General features: G+C 40.8%; 1 long non-coding RNA gene across 1 annotated transcript; it reads right to left on the bottom strand.

The window, feature by feature from the left end:
* Positions 1-7,384: 7,384 nt before the first annotated feature.
* On the bottom strand, positions 7,385-8,946 carry LOC124612349. The gene is made up of 2 exons (XR_006979532.1): positions 8,761-8,946; positions 7,385-8,554 (listed from the first exon to the last, which is right to left on the bottom strand). It is a non-coding gene; the product is annotated as an uncharacterized LOC124612349 (long non-coding RNA).
* Positions 8,947-21,951: the final 13,005 nt, after the last annotated feature.

Raw genomic sequence — 21,951 nt, 5'->3', positions numbered from 1 at the left:
TGTAATGCCACACCGTTCACTCATATCTCACTATCAGTCACTGCACACACACTATATACACAGTGTTTCAAAACACTTCACACACACACACACACACACACACTGGCGATCTCTGGGCTATTTTCTGTACCACAACTTCCCATTTGCTATCCTAAAAAACTGAGTCAGCATCCCTCCATAATGAGTGAGATGTTGAGCTCAGAAAGAGGAAGAGGTGTTAGTATTGTGCTATGCATAGCTTGGGGGTAAGTATTTCTAGAAGGGAAAAAAAACATAAAGTGAAAGTTTTATGTGGAATGCTGGATGTTTTATTGTCATTATTATTATTATTTATTTGTATAACATTTTTTTTTATCAAACCCCTACTCTGTTTTATCTAAGTAATCCTTCAATGTATAAAATGTATTGCATAACAGGTACTTTTTATCCACCTTTTTAAATAAGTGTATTTCTGCAATTTCTTTAATCTCTTTTGGTAATTTATTGTACAGTTTTATTCCTTGGTAGAAAATGCTGTTTTGAATTTTATGTTTATTTTTTCTTGGTAAATGTAAGTTGAGTCTACTCTTGTTGCACGGTCATAGTCAGAACTGTTCGTGCAGTAATTACCAATGTTGTTTTTGATGTGTGCAACTGACTGGTAAATTTATTCACATGGAGCAGTTAAAATCTCCAGTGTTTTGAACAGCTAACAATTGAGTGTACATATGAATAGTATGTAACTAGAAGACACTGCATGTTACACACTGATGATGTGCAGGATTCTAAGGGCATAACATGGTGATGACATTCTGTTTGCAAGTACCTTTGTGTGTTCACACCACTTCAACTGAGAATCAATATTCATTCCTAGAAATTTTGCATTTGTTACACAGTCCATAGAGGTGCCATCTACGTTTAATTCAACATTGTCATTTTTCCTCTTCAAACTGAAATTCGTGGCATTAGTTTTCTTTCAGTGTTACTTTATTGCTTATTGACCAATCATAAACTTCCTTGAGAGTTTCATTTGCTTTCTCAGCAAGGAGTTCTCTTGTTTTCTCAGTGACTATAATATTGCTGTCATCAGCAAAGAGAATTTTTTCACCATGAGTAACATCACTGGGAAAGTCATTGATGTATATCAGGAACAGTATTGGTCCTAATATGCTACCTTGCAGAACCCCTATATTAATGTATTTTGATTCTGATAAGTGTTGTACTAAATGTTTTGATCTATTTGAAGTATGTGTTATCTCTACTCTTTGTACCCTATCTGTTAGGTATGATCAAACCAGTCATAAGCTACCCCTCTTATTCCTAATGCTTCTAATTTATTTAATAGAATCTTGTGGTCGACTGTATGAAACGCCTTAGAAAGATCCAAAAATATGTCTGCCACACACTCGTCTTTATCAAGAGCATCAAGTACAACTTTTGTGAATTCTACTATGGCTGACTCCATATCTTTTGCCACTTCGGAAACCAAACTGTGATTCGCTTAAAAGATTGTATCTGTTCAGGTAATTCATTAATCTGTCTTTCATAATTGCTTCTATTATTTTTGAGGATGCTTACAGCAGGGAAATGGGCTGGTAATTTTCTATGTCTTCTGCACTACCTTTCTTAAGCAAAAGTACAACTCTTGCCTGTATTAACTGCTCTGGAAATATCCCTGATGTGTAGGATTATTTTATTATATTTGTTAAGGGCCTTGTATAATTCCTATGCATTGTTTCAGTACACACATTGGTACTTCATCTAAGCCTACTGACTTTGTATTTTTTAGTTTTTGAATAGTTTTATTGACTTCATTCTCTGTGGTTGGATGTAACATCGTTGTATTTAGTGCAACGTTATTTTCAGGTGTTATATTTGTTTTGGGGAATTTTTGCTGTAACTTCTCTGCAGTACTTGAAAAATGCTCATTTACATAGTTTGCTAAGTGTTGTGGATCAGTTATTACCTTATCCCCCTCCCTTAGCAGTAAGTTATTCTGCGTTTGCATGCCTCTCCCCGTTTCCTTTTTAATAACACCCCAGACTGCTTTGCTTTTATTCTATGCATTATATATTATTTTGTCATTAAATGACTTTTTTGCAGCAAACAGCACCTTCCTATAGATCTTTTTTTATCTATGATAGAAATTTAGGAATTCTGGATCATTGTGAATCTTTTTCATGGAAATGAGGTGTTTAAGTGTTTGGGAGGATTTCTTAATACCTGTTGTTATCTATCTGTTTTTGTGAGATGTTGATACAGACATGCATAGTTTTGGAAATGCCTTTTCAAAGTTCAATGTAAACAATGTGGAGAATTTCGAGAATTAGTTAACCATGAGTATGTTCCTCCAGGTCAAACAGTGAACCAAAATCTTTACATCGAATTCTTGAAACATTTACGACAGGCAATTTGACGTTGCGGCATTCTCAGGACCAGTTCTTACTGTATGACAAATGTAAGACCCCCATATTACTTTATATGTTACAAGGTATCTGGCCAGACACGCTCTTGTTGCCATTCCACATCTGCTGTATTTGCCCGACCTCTCCCCTTGTGATTTTTTAGTTTTCGCAAGTGAAAAGGCAACTGAAAGGAAAGCTCCATCAGGATATTGCAGACATCCAACAGGCTGTGACAAATGAGCTTACAAGCATCACAATTGAAAATTTCCCTGCTTGCTTCCAAGACCTCGAGAAACATTAATAACTGTGTGTATATATATACAAGGGGATTACTTTGATAGGAGCTAGGATCATTACTTGGTAAGTGCAGTTTTCTATTTTTGAAAACCCTGTCCTGGAACTTTTCTGATAAAATGAGTAGTTAAAAGATAATCATGGTGGATAAGCCCTAGGAGAAATGTGGGAAATTTTTTAGAATTCTCGGAATTTTCGTTGTTTCAGTTTTCAGTTAAATTTTTGTAATTTTGACTTGTAAGAAATGACATTATAACAAAGAATTTTACTTTGACCATCTACTGCAGAATAAAACTGCAGGAATAGAACACAAATTAGAGAATAATACCAAAATAAAACTAGTTGGAAAGAAAATGCGCTGTATGCAACACCATAACACTGTGCACACAGAAGTGTCCGCCAGCAGCAAAATGTGCAAAGGCCCAACCACTGAAATGTGCAATACTTCATAACAATAAACTGCTTTCAATGAGCGTGATGTCACAACTGTTTAAGTTTCTAAGAGGTTGTGGGAAAATATTGCAAATGACAGTTAGAGAAGTGTTACTTTCGAAGTAAATGTCCAAAAGAACCGACACCATGCATTCATATAATTTATTCACCTCAATGGGCAATGAATCCACCTACTTCAGTGTGGATACACGATTATGTCTGACATCCTGTGGGAATTTCCAAGTAACGAGCATGGAGGACATGGACAAGGACTGCGGATGGGTGGCACTTGGTGGGAGTGTGTGTCAGCTGGGAGGTGTGCTGAGATAGTCCATGCAGTTGCGATAAACTCTGTGTCCAGGTGATACAGAGATTAATGCAACTGCGTAGTAAGCTGGAGATCCCAGTTTTGAATCCCAGTCCAGCATACATTCTCACTCGTCATCACTGATACTGCACCAAGTCCTGGTGCAACTGACATCAATGGTCCTTTTCCTTTCCTTTTTCCCCCCCTCCACCTTCAACTTACTTTTAATGCATCACAGCTGCAGATTCTGTGTCGTGTCCATTCTTTCAGCCATTCACATAATGTACTTTCAACGGGGCTGTTGTGTGTTTTTACTAAAGAAAAAGCGTATTTCTGGGACTTCGACTCTTTTTGTGCCATGAAAAGTTGGGACGGAACGGGAAGGGATATAGGTGTGAAAGAGTTACTGGAAATCATAAATTACGCAAATATGTTGAAGTGTGCTGTATGGTGTGCATGAGGTGAGGAAGCTTACACTGTCAACAGTGGCGCTTTCAAGCACGAGACTGTCACCTCTCCCAGACAGCATCTAGGTCATACACTCCTCAGCCATGTGTAATCCCTCCAGCAGACAGTGGGAACAAGATTCGCACTCCGCAAGTATCGGAGGCCGGACACACCAAGTGGTTGACAGGCACTGCGCCGAGCAGTTGTGTGTCACACCTGTGGGGGCATGTCCGCTAATTTGGCAGTCAGTTCTGGGACACCAGGCGTATGCTCTGCACTGCCTTTGAGGCACTTGCTGTTGCGGAAGAACATGCTTTGCGTCAAATTTGGGCTGATTTCGCCTGTCCACATACATATCCTGATAATAGACTTATCTGGACATTTATGATTGTTTGCATTTACATTTCTGCACACGTTGGACTTATTACACATCTCATGGTAAAGATGAACTAAGCAGTTTTTTCAATAAATTTGAAAAATTTATACTTTTGTGATACTGATTTGAAAACAAAGTAAATAGTTACCCTTGAATAAAAGTAAAATAGTAGTCATATAGCTCGATCAAAGAGTGCAGGTATCTCACATTTTCGTATCTATGAAAAAGGAAACAATGTCCTTGTAAAATTGTTGGATGGTAGTATAAAAGGAACTCTCATACAAATAGAGTAGTAAAATGCGAATTTGGAAAGTAATTTACTGGATTATAGAATGTACATGTGTACTGGTATTTTGAATGAAGTATATTAAATGTAAGATGTTATGTTTTATCCAAAGCAAGCTGAATTAAGTGATGGATAGTTTTCAAAAATAAAAATTAATTTTGTCTTAAGGGATATTACGTGCACATTGTAATAATAATTGAATGAAAGTGAAACCTGTTGTATTTAGTGAGTACTTTTTAATGTTATTTGATGATGTAATTAGTTAAATAAGTTTGCTTACACAACATCTTTGTCTCAGTGAGGGCATTTGTGTCATAATATGGCAATTATATGGAATAGCATGTCCCACTTAGACTGACGAAAGATGTTCCTGGAAACCAAAAATGTTGTTTAGGTTGTTATTAAGTGTGGGACATCCTACGATGCACACTTTGGTTTGCTGTATGTGCATTTTGATGCAAAAGAAGGCACCTCAGCATATCGACAAGGCATGACGGCAGATGCATATCTGCAGCTGTTGTGGAGTTTGGTGGTGCCTTGGCAGTCATATGGTAAAGGATGCTGACTATAATGCAAATGTGAGAACAAATGAAGAATAAATGAGAACTGCCATTCTCTTGGTGTCTCTCAAATGCTAGGGCAGTACACCTACAAATTTATGAGATCTGTATCACTTGTATTTTTAAAAGTGACTGCAATGGAGACTTTGCAATTACAATAGAGAAGAATTGTCACAAAATAGTTTATCATTCAGTAGCTTGGTATAGATCAGAACTCTCTTTCAGCACTTGTCCTAACTGCATGAGGTGAAGTCTCACAATATAGTAGGTCCACTACAGCATTTAACTTCAAGAACGGTTATAACACTAATGTGCCGTGAAACACACTGATGTTACCCTCAAAGAGGCTTTTGAATTTTGACCGCTTGTGTATTTAATGGACAAAGGGTGTCAGACTATAATTCTGAATATAGTGAAATTAACAGAAAAACTAAACGGACTTTAACATTGGGAGTCAATGAAAGTGGTAAAATCATAAGTGAATGAAAAAAAAGAACAGTCACCAGCTCAATTAGGCACATTAATTTGGAAATATATGTTAAAGGAAATTGAATATTGGTTATTGAAGTTACTTTTGTTGATATTTCTCTTTGAATAGCACACACAATACAAACTGACACAGTGCACTCAACTTTATATAGCAGCAGTTACCAATAACACACACACACACACACACACACACACACCAGTGAATTATAGGAAGCAAATTTACACCAAGCTCATACTAATGACGGCTACACTCAAGATCATTATTTAATCAAATACTGAAATGTTACTGCAGGAAGTGCAGAACTAAATTTGGACATGAGAGGCTTTTATCTTAACTGACATGAAAAAAAGATGAATAATCTAAATGCAGTGTGATATAGTAAAATGTGATGCAAATAAACAACGTAAAAACAAAAAGTCAGCATAGGCATTCTTCAAATTTATTTACATCAATTGGAACATGAGAACCAAAAATGTGAAAATTTCAGCTCCAGGAATCAGGCCCCTAGACATGAAGAACTGGAGCTAACTGTGTGAGAACAGAAAATAAGTAAAACATTTATTGTAAATGTTACTCCTCTCGAATCTTATGAAGAGACTTAACCATAAAGACAGTAGCGATGACAAAGTAGGGAGGGTTAGATTACAAGTTGAACTTACCAAAACCATTCACCTATAACACTCCACTGGTATGAATAACATTGGACCATCAGTTGCAGATTATTGGCTCAAATTATTTACAGAAGATTGGAGAAACTGGTAGAAGCTGAATTCTGTAAGATCAGTCCTGGTTCTGGAGAAATGTAGAAACATGTAAGGCAAGGCACCTTACAACTTAACCTAGGAGGTTGTTGGAGAAAAGCAGACCTACATGTATAGTGTTTGTGGGCTTAGATGAAGTTTCTGACAGTGTTAACTAGACTATACTACATGAAATTTTGAAAGTAATAGGGATAAAATGCAGGGAGCAAAATGTTTTTTGCAACTTGTACCAAAACCAGACTACAGCTTTAAGAGTCAAACAACATGAAAGGGAAGCTGTGGTTGAGAAGGGAATGAGACAGGGCTGTAGCCTATCCCTGATGTTACTCAATCCGTACATTAAGCAAGCTGTTAAGCAAACCAAGGAGAAATTCAGAAAGGTAATTGAAGTTCTTGGACAAAAAATATAAAATTTAAGGTTTGCCGATGAAATTGTAATTGTATCAGAGACATGAAAGGACTTGGAAGAGCAATTGGATGGAATGGATAGTGTATTGAAAATAAATTATAAAATGAACATCATCAAAAGTAAAACTGTTGTAATACAATGTAGTTGAATCAAATCAGGTGATGCTGAGGGAATTAGGTAGGGAAATGAGACACTAAAAGTAATAGGTGTGTTGTTTTGGCAGCAAAATAACTGATGATGGCTGAAGTAGGATATAAAACCCACGCTTGGAATAGCGAATAGTTAACGTCTAATACCAATTTAATTGTTAGGAAGTATTTTCTGAAGGCATTTGTATAGTGTGTAGACATGTATGGAAGTGAAACGTGGATGATACACGGTTTAGACAAGAAGAAAATAGAAACTTTTGAAATGTGGTGCTACACAAGAGTGCTGACAATTAGATGGGTAGGCTGCATAACAAGTGAGGTGGCAATGAGCAAAAAAAAAAAAAAAAAAAAAAAAAAAAAAATTGCTATGTTGAAAGGTAAAATTCTGGACTTGATTGATTTGTTCAGTTAATGTATTTTACTTGTTTCTTCCTCTTTCTTCTAGTCTTCAGGTTTTATGAAGGAAACTATAAAGCAAAGACATTCCTGTAATATGTAATTATGATTTTATTCCCTGTGTCTGTTTGCAACAAATACTTCCAAACAAGAAATTACACAAAGAAAAATGTATTCACTTTTCTCTGCTTGCTCTTGCAAAGCTGAGGAAGCTCTGGTAGCATTGTCACATGGTAGACTCTTGAAAAAATGGTGATGCACAACCTGAATATATAGCAGAAAATCTTCGGTGTCCCTCTTCTTTGCTTATGGTATTAGTCAACACTAGGTATAAAGAGGGTCCTGCTGGATGTCACCAAGGTATGTCATGGGATGGCCGTGCTTCTTTTGTAAGTCAGTTTCATCAAATTGTACACCATGGTTCATCAGAGTTTGCTTAAATATCAAGGTAGAAGGAGATCCTATTTATAAGGGGCAGTTGAAAAGTATCAATTTGAGGGTGTTGCCACAGCGGATATGCATTGTAGTCCAACTCCAATGTGGATATATAACCACCGACATGTAGGCAAGGGATTAGTATGGCATTTGTGTCTTTCCAACGTGCGAGCAGTAAATGCAGAAACATGAACTATGGTGACATTGTCACCAAATACACCCAAACAGGACCAGCATGTTGTTATTTTCTTGCTGCTGAAGGACAAACACCAGGAGACATTCATCAGAGGATGAAGAATGTGTATGGGACAGTACGTCTGTCAAAAACCAACTGTAACAATGGATGCTGCTGCTTCATGATAACATCCATCCCCATATCTCAAATTTCATAACTCAGAAGGTCTGCAGGATGTGCAACAGGCAGTTAAGACTCCATGCAGCAGAACACAGTGTTTTACCAAATAAGTATTTTCAACCTGGTGCTTCGGTGGGATTATTGCCTCAGTACTCATGGTGATTTTGCTTGATTGGCATACTGATTCTGAATTGTGTGGTCTTCAAACAGAAAGGTTTTGATTGCCCCTTTAATAATATAACGGTTAGCCAGTTGATGCCATAATCTTCTTCTTCTTCTTCAGTTTGCTAGTGCCATCAGGAATGTAAGCAGGAAGGCTTGTAGCTGCAACTCTTATGCCCGCATTTACAGTACACTCTTGCCCACAGTTTTGCTACCGCCTCTTCTCAGGACGTAGAAAACATTTTCGTTCTCTGCTCCATCTTGATTGCAGACATTGTCAGCTGCTGCTTGCTCAGCAGCTTTTTCCTCTCCTGCATTAAAAGAAAAAGGTGCTAATATAACATACAGTGACTGTAAAAGGGCCTTCTAATACTATACATGTCTTACATTTTAGGCCCAAAACATTGTAAAATATAGAAATACTATAATCATACATTTAAGCTCAGAAGCCCAGTGCAATTATTAACTCATTAGTTTATTCTTACTCATCAGATTCACATAGGAATTATTAGCTTACCTGAGCTAGAACATTGATATTTCAATGTGTTTGCTTCTATATCTTCAGACAGGTCACTCATAATCATCAGTCAACATTACTTAGAGTTCACACATTGACAAAACCGACCATGCAAACTGTGACAATGGATACATTCCCATTTTGCTCCTAACAGGGGACTACCTCCTCCATGTTCATCAGTGTCACCAATCCTGTAACAGTTATTTACAATATTTGGACATACATCTTTTATGCTCTGAAAGCAGCTTCATAAATAGTACTTAAAACTGGAAAAAATCCAAAATGAAAAAAATGGGCGTAATTTCCTTGTTTAGTCTTAGCAAAATTCAGTGATAATCCATTTGCTTTGAACCATCCATTGATGTTTACAAATATTTCATTAGATGCTTTTCAGTAAGGGACAGGTGCAACTGTTTATTCCTATACTTGTATCATCTGCAAAAATGACAAAACTTTGATAGACACGGAACTGTTAACACTGCTTTCTGCCATACACATAAGAAGGAAAAAACCATGAACTTCCTGTGTTTACTATTCACTATGATTTTAGCTTTTATAGAGAAAAATATTGTGGTTCACACTATCAAAAGCCATAGCCAGGTCACAAAATATTCCAAGTGGTAGTACGTTCTGATTTATTTATTTTAGTACATCACGTCTTGAGGTAAATATGGCCTATGAAGTTGGCAGACCTTTTTGAAATCCCAAAGGTTGCTGGTGCCTTTCTCAGATCGAATTGGATCCGACAATACTGGTAATGACCAAATGAAACCGAAAACACCGTTTAAGTTCGATCATCCAGTGCTTCTTGTAATTGGTGGTACCCTATTTGTAAAGCCATGGTGGTAAAATAATGGAGTTGCCCCAGATTGTCTAAAGTCTCTGTAATGTTCGGGATGGGGGTACGCGTCAGTTGTTGTCTGTTAGTCTAGATATCTATAGCTGCAGCAGAATCTATAAGCATTCTTACCATCTGAGCACTTCTTCGGAATGATGATGACAGGGCTGCTGCTTTCTTCTATAATTCTGTCCTGCAGTTGTTGATCAATAAACTCCTCCATCACTGGTCGTAGATGGTGTGGGACCCAATAATGTTTTTTCCTGTACAGGTGGATCATTCCCAGTGAGAACTCTGTGCTGCACTAGTGGCATAGCCAATAATTTCCAGACAGGTTAAATATATCTGTGTATTCCTCTAATAATCTCTCCGTGTACACTCCATCGCATCCTGTCAGATGCAACACCTTTCCTCTCCAGTGCGGTTAAATCGACAGACTGTCCTAGAATTGTGTACTCTACACCAAAATGTGTATTCAACTCGTCTTCCTCTAACAATTCTAGCAAGGGAAACTCTCTATTGCACTCCCCTCAGATTTAGTGGTAAGGTGACCTAGTAGATAGTGCACCAAAAACTGAACACAGATCAACCATAAAAACAGGTAGAAAGTGTACCAAACTGAGAAAAAAGAAGCAAAATAGAAACAGTGAACAGTCTAAGCTCAAGATGTGCAACATCGAGCGAGTTGGAAGAGCCACGGCATCATGGTTGTTTGTGCATGCTGTTCGGCTGCGAAGTGGGTGAGCCATGTTCAAATCTCACTCGTGCCTCATTTCTTCTTCCTTTTTTTTTCCCCTCTACAAAATTATGAACAGTCCATTTGGTCATTGATGTGTTTGTTTTCTTTCTGTAGTCTTGGCAGTTGTCCTACCATACATTGGTCCCAGAATATTAGTCATGTGGTAAGAATTTACCGTCACAAGTAAATGTAATGAAGTGAGAGCAAGCAAGATGCCACATAGTCATCTCTCACAGAAAAGAAAAGAAAAAACCGGTGTGAGCTATGTTATAACAAAGTGATTGAAGTGTCAAAACAGAATGCAAGAGTAATAACATTTGGTACTTTTGTAGAACAAATAGGAGGTACTTACATCTGCAGGGAATGGCAATTGAATCTCAATGTAGACAAGTGTAATGTGCTGCGAATACATAGAAAGATAGATCCCTTATCATTTAGCTACAAAATAGCAGGTCAGCAACTGGAAGCAGTTAATTCCATAAATTATCTGGGAGTAGGCATTAGGAATGATTTAAAATGGAATGATCATATAAAGTTGATCATCGGTAAAGCAGATGCCAGACTGAGATTCATTGGAAGAATCCTAAGGAAATGCAATCCGAAAACAAAGGAAGAGGTTACAGTACGCTTGTTCGCCCACTGCTTGAATACTGCTCACCGGTGTGGGATACGTACCAGATAGGGTTGATAGAAGAGATAGAGAAGATCCAACGGAGAGCAGCGCGCTTCGTTACAGGATCATTTAGTAATCGCGAAAGCGCTACGGAGATGATAGATAAACTTCAGTGGAAGACTCTGCAGGAGAGACGCTCAGTAGCTCGCTACGGGCTTTTGTTGAAGTTTCGAGAACATACCTTCACCGAAGAGTGAAGCAGTATATTGCTCCCTCCTATGTATATCTCGCGAAGAGACCATGAGGATAAAATCAGAGAGATTAGAGCCCACACAGAAGCATACCGACAATCCTTCTTTCCACGAACAATACGAGACTGGAATAGAAGGGAGAACCGATAGAGGTACTCAAGGTATCCTCTGCCACACACCGTCAGGTGGCTTGAGGAGTATGGATGTAGATGTAGATGTAGACATATGCAGGATTTGATGGTGTACATGTGGAAAACTTCAAAAACGTTAAAAACATAAGTTTTAATAGAGCACAGGGAAAACTGTGTGATAGGGAACCTGTTGCATTCATTTGTTCCAGCTTATGTGACAAACTATTATGATTTCATCATTTCTTTGGGAGTGTCACCTTCACATTCATGTGAACACTTAAGACAGTCAAAGAAGCATTAATGTCATGTATGACATGCCAGATGTGTTTTCTGGTGGAAAATATGGTTGACTTGTCACCTTGTCATTAAATGTTTGCAGTTCCCATTTGAGAGCCACTTCCCTCCAGCTGCTAACGGAGTAGTTCTACAGAATCAGCTTTCAGTATAGGTACCTTCCTTGCACCTTGCTATTGCAAAAAGACATTACACCACAACACAGATCCAAATTTGAGTACAAGTAAGAGACACATCAGTGACTGGATGGACAGTTCATAATTTTGTGAAAAAAAGGGGGGAGTGGGCATGAGTGAGATTTGAACACACGCCTCTGACTGTTCAGTCCAGTGCAGTGGCCACATAATGCTGATGCCATGGCTGTTCCAATTTGCTCAGTGTTGCACAGCTTGAGCATGGATTGTTCACTGTTTCTATTTTGCTTCTTTTTCCACAGTTCATTACACCTCCTTCCTGTTTTCATGCTTTATCTCTGTTCAGTTTTTGGCGGACTATCCACTGGGCCATCTTACTAACAAATCTGTGAGGGGTGCCATGGGGAGTTTCCCTTGTAAATAAGTTACTGGTGCACCTTTCTGTAGCCTCACCCCTTCCTAACCAAAATTTTCTATGCTGAAGGGCAGTATCCAAATTCTGTCAATTTCCTGCACAGAAGATAAACTACATCATGTGAAACATTGTGCCTGATCCAGTTCCTCTACTACGCACTAAGTGTTAATTGTAAGATCGTCTCCCACACTCATTCAGAGCAGCCTTCCTGTAGTTTTCATTATTGTATCCTGCAGGTTGAGCCTAAGAGGCTGTGGCCGCAGTTTAATTGGCGGATCCACTGTCTCGGGTGTTCCTTGTGACAGTTCAGTTCTTTCAACAGTGGAACAATGGCCCATCCAGCTCTACTACGTGCTATTGGAGATTGACTTTGGTGTGATGTTTCACTAGGAAGTCTGTCCCAAGAATGGTGTGATAGCATATGCCTATGTTAGGGAGAACTTCCACACGCACCTTGAAACCACTTTGAAACCCAACAATGCCGAACTGAGCAAGTGTACACTATTACCACTTGCACCACTTAGTCTCCAATGTGTTGGGTTCAAATTCACTGCACCAAATACACTCTGGCTAGCAATAGATACCTGTGATTGTGTATCCAACAAAATCTTATGCAACCTTCCTTTTACACAGCTGGATAGACAAAAGTATCCTACTAATTTCACACAGGGATGTCAGTGGCCACACCGCCCTGTCCCCCCTAATGGAGGGTTGTAAGTGCTACCCCAATTCCACCTTCCATCTGTCTGCGGATATTTCTGAGCAGGATGTCCCATCTGTTTGCACCTTTGACACTGTGGCTTCCTGCTGCCCAGTGAGCCAAGTCTATAACATTTGACCTCTGTGTTAAAAACTACTTGCTTTTCCCTTGTCCTAGTTACTGAGTCAATTTCAGACAAAGCTCCTACAGTTGCTACTGTTTCGTCCAAGGTTCTGGGGCATTCGGTGTGTACTTTTTACATGGCAGCTGCTAGGTCCCATAAAAACGCTTCAAGTGCTTGTTGCTTTGCTCCCTGCAGAATGACTTATTGGCATGATCATCATCTGTCAGTTTATAAGCATTAATATTGATTTTCCTGATATGATTTACAAATATTTTGACTGATTCTCCTGGTTTTTACACTATACCATTGAGTCATTCATGGTAAAACACAGAGGCATTCTTTCTTCTGCAATTACCTACTAACCCTTCCTCAAAGCCCAAAAAGGACTGAGCATCCTGCAATTTGTAATTGCACATTACATATGTTCTAGTGCCCCTACTAATATTAAATAAACCACACTTAACCACTTGCTACTTCAGTTCCCCAACTTCGCAGCTTTATGCAAACTATAAAAAAGACAAAAACATCTTCCCCAGACCTACCTCATCCAGAAAACGCTGACTCACTTTCTGGGTTGTCACTTTTCCACTAATAGAAAAGAAAAGGAAGGAACACGACCTGATATGGACCTGTACTGGTTGCCACTGCAGCTGAATCTTCTTCATTTCTGCCATCCGTTGGTTCACCATTAAGCCTCCAACAGTTGTCCTGATACCAAGTGCGATGGGCTGTTGCTTCAGGATGGTGTGGGCGAGCAGTTGCCTGCTGTAGGTGGGTGGAAATACAGACGATGTAGGCAGACAGTCTGTTGTCAAGACACTGTATTAACTATCATTCGGGAATGTAGAACAGGGTACATGCAGTAAGCAGACCGTAGACAGTTGGCAGCATCAATTGAGGTATAACCAGGGCTAGTCATGGGAGCCCAGTAGGACTACCCAGGCTATGAACACGGAACTGCAGCCTGGAGAGGTGCGGTGGCCAGCATGAAACTCACTGAGTGGCCCGGACCACTGGGCTGTGGAGTGGTGACAGCTGGCTGGCAGCCCAAGCTCAGGCAGACAGCGGTCATTGCTTCATAGCGCAGAGACAGCAAAGGTAGCTGAGTTATAAGTATGATGACGACTGGCACAGGCTGTACCCCATAGTAGGGTCCAGCAGTGCCATTTGTGACAAGCTGGACATGGGGCTTAAACACCACTGCTCAGGGCTGTGTTTGCAGGAGGGACATGTTCCTGTATCACTTGGAAACCTTTGACACAGAGCCCAGTGACCTGGGAATGGGTGTTGTCATGCAGCAGTTAGTCAGACTGCAGAACTTTCACGAGGTCAGTTCAGCTCCCAGGTCATTGGTACACCGGAGTGGCCGTACTGAAGTAGTGGTGTCTGCTGAATTGCTATATTGGAAGGAGTAATAACTGACTGGCATGCTGTGGCAGCAGCCTGGTTACAGTTCTGGGCTGCTTTCCAAGCCACTACAAGATGGACCAGTATTTCATTAGACCAGTGTTTTGTCTCCTTTTATGATAAACAGCTTGTCAACAGTATCTTTTAAGTCTTTATAGCAATGTGCTACATATTCATAACATAAGTAGCTGAATATATTCCTAATTTCAGATGAACAACATTTCATTATTTCACTACTGGTTTCATTTGTTCATCTATGTCAGCAGTACACATGACTGCTGCTATAAGCAATTTAAAAATAGACTAGTTTATTCTGCAGGCCATAGACTTCCATGCCCGTTACCACAGTCAATAAAGTTCTTCTGTTGATGTGACCACATTTTCAGTGCGTAAAATTCTCTGACCTTTCAGCCACTGTTGCAAATTCCTCAAGGTGTACAACAATTACACATCACCCACAATGAGTCCAATAAATGATTGTGACTGACTTTGCACCGAGGGTTGCATTGTGTCAGTGGTTGCTCCAATAATGGATTGATTGAGCAGATTTCCTCCAAATTGTGCTGTTTACTGAAAGGCCTTATTTGATCATGATGGTATTTCGAAGAGCAGGAATAGCCACATATGGGATGAGGAAAACCCTCACACTGCAGTAGAGTCACACCATCAAGTATATTTTGCTGTGAATATCTCGGCCGGTATTGCACGCGACAATCTCACTGGGCCATATCTTCTACATGGCTGTCTTAATGGTCCCCTTGGTTGAGGTTCGAGCAAAGTGTTCTACCTGAGTTTTTGGAGAACATACTTTTGGCTGTCCACAACCATCTCAATGCCGTATTTCCTGGTCACCGGATTGGAAGGAGAGGTTGTATTCCAGGGCCTGCGATGTCACCTAACCTGAATCCCCTTGACAGACCCATTAATTACTCAGTGCTATTCAGGGGTGTGTAAAGTCACTTGTGTTTGAGACCACAATGGATTTGGAGATGGAATTAGTTGCCAAATTGTAGCTGCCTGTGATGTGATTCAAAACACATCAGGGATTTTTGTCAGGGTACATCAGAATCTTGTTCACTGATGTCATGCTTCATTGAGATTGATGGGTGTCAGGTTCAGCACATTTTGTAAGATACAATATAAATGGTATGTTCATTGTGTCAGTGATGGTATTAGCAGTTAACTGCAACTAAAGTAAATTAAAAAGTACACAGTAAAGTGATTTTATTCCAATTGTCTCCTTAAGCTGGCTTCTCAAACCCCAAGTTCCCTACCTCAAATTGTTCAGTGCAGCATCCTCTGCGTCCTGTTAAATTTTTGCACACTCTTACAGAAACATTCTATATCTCCCTTTTGTCACTAAGGTGTTCATCCCCAGTACACTTACCCTATGCATTCTGTAATTTAAACAATGGAAACTCTGGGTTGGAATATCAACAATGTAAGGAAAATATAGATTTCTACTTACCGTAAAGATGACAAGATAAGCTGCGGACAGGCACAATTAATTATGTTTATCTGCAACTGAACTTGTCATCTTTAGGGTAAGTAGCAGTCTATCCTTTCTTCTTTTCTTTACATTCCATGATTTAAATATACAAGGAAACGGCATCATGTTTATAAGTATATACCTCCCCCCCCCCCTTTTTTTCTCCTGTATTTTGAGATAACTTACTTTCATTTTATTGTGAACTCATATCTGATTGTCTGGTTTCTGTACTTTCTGACTACTGAGCATTCCACTTATGACCCTAACAGTGACCAAAGCATGTTACTTATATAGGACTTCTAGTGAGTTAAAAAACTGGTATCAATGTGTGCTGATATGAGCCTCAATGGCCTCTTTAGGCCCTAATCTGGATGTTAGCATCTCCTTTGGCTTAAGCTAAATTAAGTACTTTCCATCCTTCCTCTCTTCCCCTCTACAATGTAATGTCACTAACATCACCTTCTTGGAATGTTGGGTTTGTATTTAAAAATGTGTAGGTAAAGTACCTTTTCTCTGGTTTTATAGTAACATCAGTCTTCTACAAGTTCATCTTACACTCATCTCACTCAGATACAATCTTTGTGTTGTAACTGAATTGTTCACTTCCATCATGCGGCTATAATAAGTATATTTTGTTATACACCAGCAACACACATTTATAATACACTTCCACATCTCCAATTTTCCTGTCAGAATTTGGATTCTACAAACATTGCAGACTCAGGCTGCTTCACTTTATTATTTGTACTGAAAAATCATGAATAATTCCTGTGAGAGAAAGGCAACATCTCCGCTGTAACTAAATCACCTGCTAGTGTTCCATTATTTTCAAAGAAATAAATAGGAATAGTAGAAGAAATTATAATTTAAAGTGGATAGGATTGTCATGCAGAAAACAAAATATGAAGTAATATAATTATTAAGTAAGGCCTTGTAAGCATCACTGTACATAATTCGTAAAGATTGTAAAGCTCCTGAGTTCAACTGCACATGTCAGGGGTACAGTGATCACTATGAAGGGGTGGACAACCCGTTCTTCTAAAGGTCAGTACGGTGGTGGCTCTCCTACCTAGGTATTGTGGGTTTGATGGGTTGACAAGAGCTATGGGAGTCCGTCAGAGGTGAAGAGGGCTACAGCAAGTAGCTTGCATGTAAAATCTCTATTGCTCCAACAGGCTACAGCAGTTATAGGTGCTTCCTCTCACCCAGTGGTGTGGCCCAGTGCCAAACCCATAGTGTCCATGTTCCATGTGCATTGACAGGTGGTGAGATGCAGTGTCATGAGGATGATGGTACCTGCAAGTGCCACAACCTTGGATGGTGGCAAACCTTGGTAGTGCTGCGTCAGATGCAGCAGTCTTATTTTATTCTCACACTGCTGGAGGTACAGCTGTGTTCAGCCCAGCTGAAGTGAGTGTTGAGCACTGGCAGGTGCCCAACGTCTCATTAACTAAGAGAATGTCAGTTCGATCCTTGCCCCATCTGGCAGTGGCCTGCAGCAGGAAAAACATTGGCAACCTCATGGCGGAAGCTGATCCACAATAAATGCTGATTCGAAGCCCAGCTATGATGACATGCCCATCGTGAACAGACAGCCAGCTATTACACAGGACAATGCAAGTCTTATTGTGTTTGAGGCCAAGCACACAGCACCCAAGTGCTGTCAAAATGCCAGATATTGCTATTAGTGTCTGGGATGTGGTTGCAGAGCTGCTGGCACAGCATAAGTGCTGAGGTTGCAGGTGTTGGCGAGCATTAGGATTTCAGCATTGGACCCCAGCTTGTGTTCGCACCCCTATACAAGTACTCCTCCCATCCTGGAGTAATTCCTCCCACCAGATTCCTGAGTGGCTAAAGTCTGGTGGCAACAAAGGAACTGCTTCTACTGTTCATATTTTACAAGACACTAAGTTAGCTAACATATGTCTGTACTCTTCATTCCCCTATTTATACAGAGGGGTCCAAAAAAATGTATCCACTGTTTAAAAGTCCATAACTTGCAAACTAATTTACAGAGTTGTCTCATTTTGGGCGAAATTGTAGCTTAAAGTCCAACTTGAAGATATCACTGTAGGTGTTCAAAATGGTTACCATTAACATCCACACACAAACTATACCGCCGAATTGCAGCACGAACTACTGATTGCAACGTGTTCAGTTGGATATTTGCACATGAATGTAGGATGGATTCTCGAAGTTCATCCAATGTGCGTGGCTTTTGTTGATAAATGACGTCCATTAGTGTTCCCCACTGGTAAAAGTCCAGAGGAGTTAGGTCTGGGGGAACGTGGTGGATACTCCACAGCACCTCCACGCCCTATCCATCTTCCTGGTAGATTTTTGTCGAGATACACCCTAACACAATTTTAGAAGTGGGCTGGGGCACCATCTTGTTGAAAGTAAACTCTTCCATCTCCATAAAAGTCTCAGATGGAAGGTAAATTGGATGTCTGAAGCTTCTAAAGGTACACCTAACTGGTAGCTGTGCTGTCAAAGAAGAATGGCGCAATCAAGCCCCGGTAAGACAACCCACACCACACATTTACTCCTGGCAAATTCACAGCTTTGTCTACATGGATGTTCGGATTTTCGGCGGCCCAGTAGATGTAATTGTGGCGCTTTATTGTACCATTGAGTTTGAACTGTGCCTCACCAGACCACACAATCATCACTGCAAACTCTTCATCGTTGCGCACCATGTTAGCAAACCACTCACAGTACTCCATTCTGTGATCTGGGTCGTCCTCGTTCATTGCGTGTAGCAATTGTGGGATGAAGCACTTCCACTTTGCTGTCTTAAAAATTTGCCGAACACTTGAACGACTCACTCCAGTGTCACGGGTGCACTGTCTCACAGACTTCTGTGGTGAGCGAGTGAATTGCTGTAACACAGGACGGGAGTTAGCTGGACTTGTTACTGTTACAGGTCATCAGGATCGCCATTACCATTGAACCTCATTAATGTTGTTGTACTTAAAACACCACTTCAAAACTTACTTCCTTTCATCAAATGTAAGCCTTGCGCCAGCCATGTTTACTCGAGGAATGAGGTGCAACTAAGAACAACACACTGACTATCTGGCGACTGTCATCTGACAAAACAAAACAACACAATACAATGCTTCTGTGGCAATTGCCAGAACTACAAACTATTACACTACCAAAGATGAGACAACTGCGCCAATTAGTTTGTCAGTTATGGACTTTTAAACAGTGGATACATTTTTTTGGACCCCTCTGTATTTACGCTATTTTCACTGTTCTGCCTTCTTGGGCTCATATGCAGTTATGAAGACAAGTCTATCTACAGTTCATACTCTTCTAGTCACCGGCTGGTTCTGCAAACTATGCTCAAGTATTGTGACATAGACATTAATATACCTAATATGTTACTACATTTAACTCCATTGGTTACTGATGTCTACACCATTCACACTTCAGACCACTTTTCAGAGTCCACTCACTGCTCCTTCCAAACTTTCCTATGATGTCTCACTGAACCTCTAGGCAAAGATAGTCCATAAAACACAGTCCATGTTACTCACTTGTCAATTTGACAGCATTGTTAAACCACCTCATAGGAAGAATCTTCTGGGGTTCTGGAAGGCATCTTACATTACAGATTTATGTGCCCTGTCTTTCATTTGTGCTGTCCTTCTTGACTCTTCTACTCAACTCTGAAAACACATTACTTAACCTGACCTAGTTATCACACTACAGAAAATGGTCAGCATGTATGTATGGTTCTCGGGCGAGACGTCGGATGTCATAGTGAAAACTCCACAATATTTCGTCAGTGCAACTGGCCGACATCTTCAGGTGCGACGAACACACTGCTAAGGCAGCACCAGGGCCCCCTATTTATGCCAGTTTTAGGCGGGAAGTGCGCATGCGTGGAGGCGCCAAATTCGATGGCCAATAGCGACGATATCAACTGATAGCTGGAAGGACAGTAACGCCACCTACAGGATGAAGGACCAAATACTTCGGCGCACGCGCGGAGGCTGCCGCCGCTGTTCTGCGCTGCCATCGGCAGCCCCAGCGACCTCTGTCGGAAGCCGCAAGGGCGGAGGCTGCCGCTGTTACTCTGCGCTGCCATCGGCCGCCCCAGCGACCTCTGCCGGAAGCCGCAAGCAAAACTGCGCGTCCACGTAGGCGCCTTGATTATCCTCCCGTTGTCAACAGAATATTTATGTTGCTGGCGAATCGTCGTCCGTCTTATGACCAATAGTATTCCTCTCTGCTCGAAGCGACTTCAATATGGCCAGTGCAGGATCCCATGCTGAACTAAGCTGAAAGCCCGTGTCTTTGTTTACAAGATTCGTCGAGCTACGTATTTCCGCTGCTTCCTTAATAACACTGTCCCAGTACGAACTCGTCGATGCGAGAATTTTTGTGTGTTGATAATTCATAGAATGTCCTGTACTGAGACAATGCTCAGCCACTGCAGACTTTTCTGGTTGCTCCAGACGAGTGTAGCGTCGGTGTTCAGTGCATCTCTCTTCTACAGTGCGACAAGTTTGTCTGATGTACGACATGCCGCAGCTACAAGGAATCTCGTAAACACCGGGTCTTCTTAGGCCAAGGCTGTCCTTAGATGAGCCCAAGAGAGCTCTGAGTTTTGCTGGCGGATGAAAAACACATTTAACTTTATGCCACTTCAATAGTCTTCCTATTTTTGAAGAGACACCGCCGATGTATGGCAAGATGACCATTCCCCTTTGTTCTTCGACTTATTCCACTTCCTCACGTTGGGTAACCCGCTTTGGTTGTAAGGCATGGAGAATCTCCCGTTCGGAGTATCCATTTTGTTGGAAAATGGTACGCAGATGGAGTAGCTCATTGGATACGCTGTCTGAGTCTGATATGGCTTGTGCTCTATGGACCAACGTCCTCAGTACGTCACTTCGTTGCAAAGGATGGTGACAGCTGGTGGCCTGTAAGTATAAGTCCGTGTGCGTTGGTTTACGGTACACTGCCATCTTCTTTTGTCCGTACCAACACGTCCAGGAATGGAAGTTCGCCGTTTTTCTCCATCTCCATCGTGAACTTGATGTTGGGATGAAGCAAGTTAAGATGCTCAAGAAAAACATTCACCGATGCAATGCCGTGAGGCCAGATAACAAAGGTGTCGTCCACATATCACCAAAAACACGTAGGTTTCAAATCCGACTTGCTTGCGGCTTCCGACAGAGGTCGCTGGGGCGGCCGATGGCAGCGCAGAGTAACAGCGGCAGCCTCCGCCCTTGCGGCTTCCAACAGAGGTCGCTGGGGCTGCCGATGGCAGCGCAGAGCAGCGGCGGCAGCCTCCGCGCGTGCGCCGAAGTATTTGGTCCTTCATCCTGTAGGTGGCGTTACTGTCCTTCCAGCTATCAGTTGATATCGTCGCTATTGGCCATCGAATTTGGCGCCTCCACGCATGCGCACTTCCCGCCTAAAACTGGCATAAATAGGGGGCCCTGGTGCTGCCTTAGCAGTGTGTTCGTCGCACCTGAAGATGTCGGCCAGTTGCGCTGACGAAATATTGTGGAGTTTTCACTATGACATCCGACGTCTCGCCCGAGAACCATACATACAACATGTCCATCGGGAAAGCCTCAAGCAACACAATGGTCAGCATGTTGCCAGATTAAACAAAACTTGCTAAGTTTCCATTATACACATTACAACATTAAGCATTCCTCAAAAATGCAAATATCACTTAAAAGTTCCTTTAAAATATTATCTAATCACATATTTTAACTACAGCAAAATGTCTCCTTTATGCTACTATGCAAGGCTCATGTGTGAATACAGCACCTTCTCCAATTTGAATCTCATCATTCCTAAATGCATTCAAACATAGAGACAGCTATAACATGTGACACATGTTAACCTAAAGTATTCACAAACACCAAAAGTAATTAATTCAAGGTAGAGTCACTTCAGTCACATTATAATTCCCATAAGAACCAGAAAACTATCACCTAAACATTAAACTATACCTGTCACCCCAAGAGGCTCCTCCAGTGAATCATGCTGCTTCAGCTCCTTGATATCACTGATTTATTCAAGCA

Source organism: Schistocerca americana, chromosome 4, assembly GCF_021461395.2.
Source record: "Schistocerca americana isolate TAMUIC-IGC-003095 chromosome 4, iqSchAmer2.1, whole genome shotgun sequence".
In the NCBI taxonomy this organism is placed as follows: Eukaryota; Metazoa; Arthropoda; class Insecta; order Orthoptera; family Acrididae; genus Schistocerca; species Schistocerca americana.
Note: the sequence above shows the minus strand (reverse complement) of the source record. Positions and strands in the feature narration are given on the sequence as shown.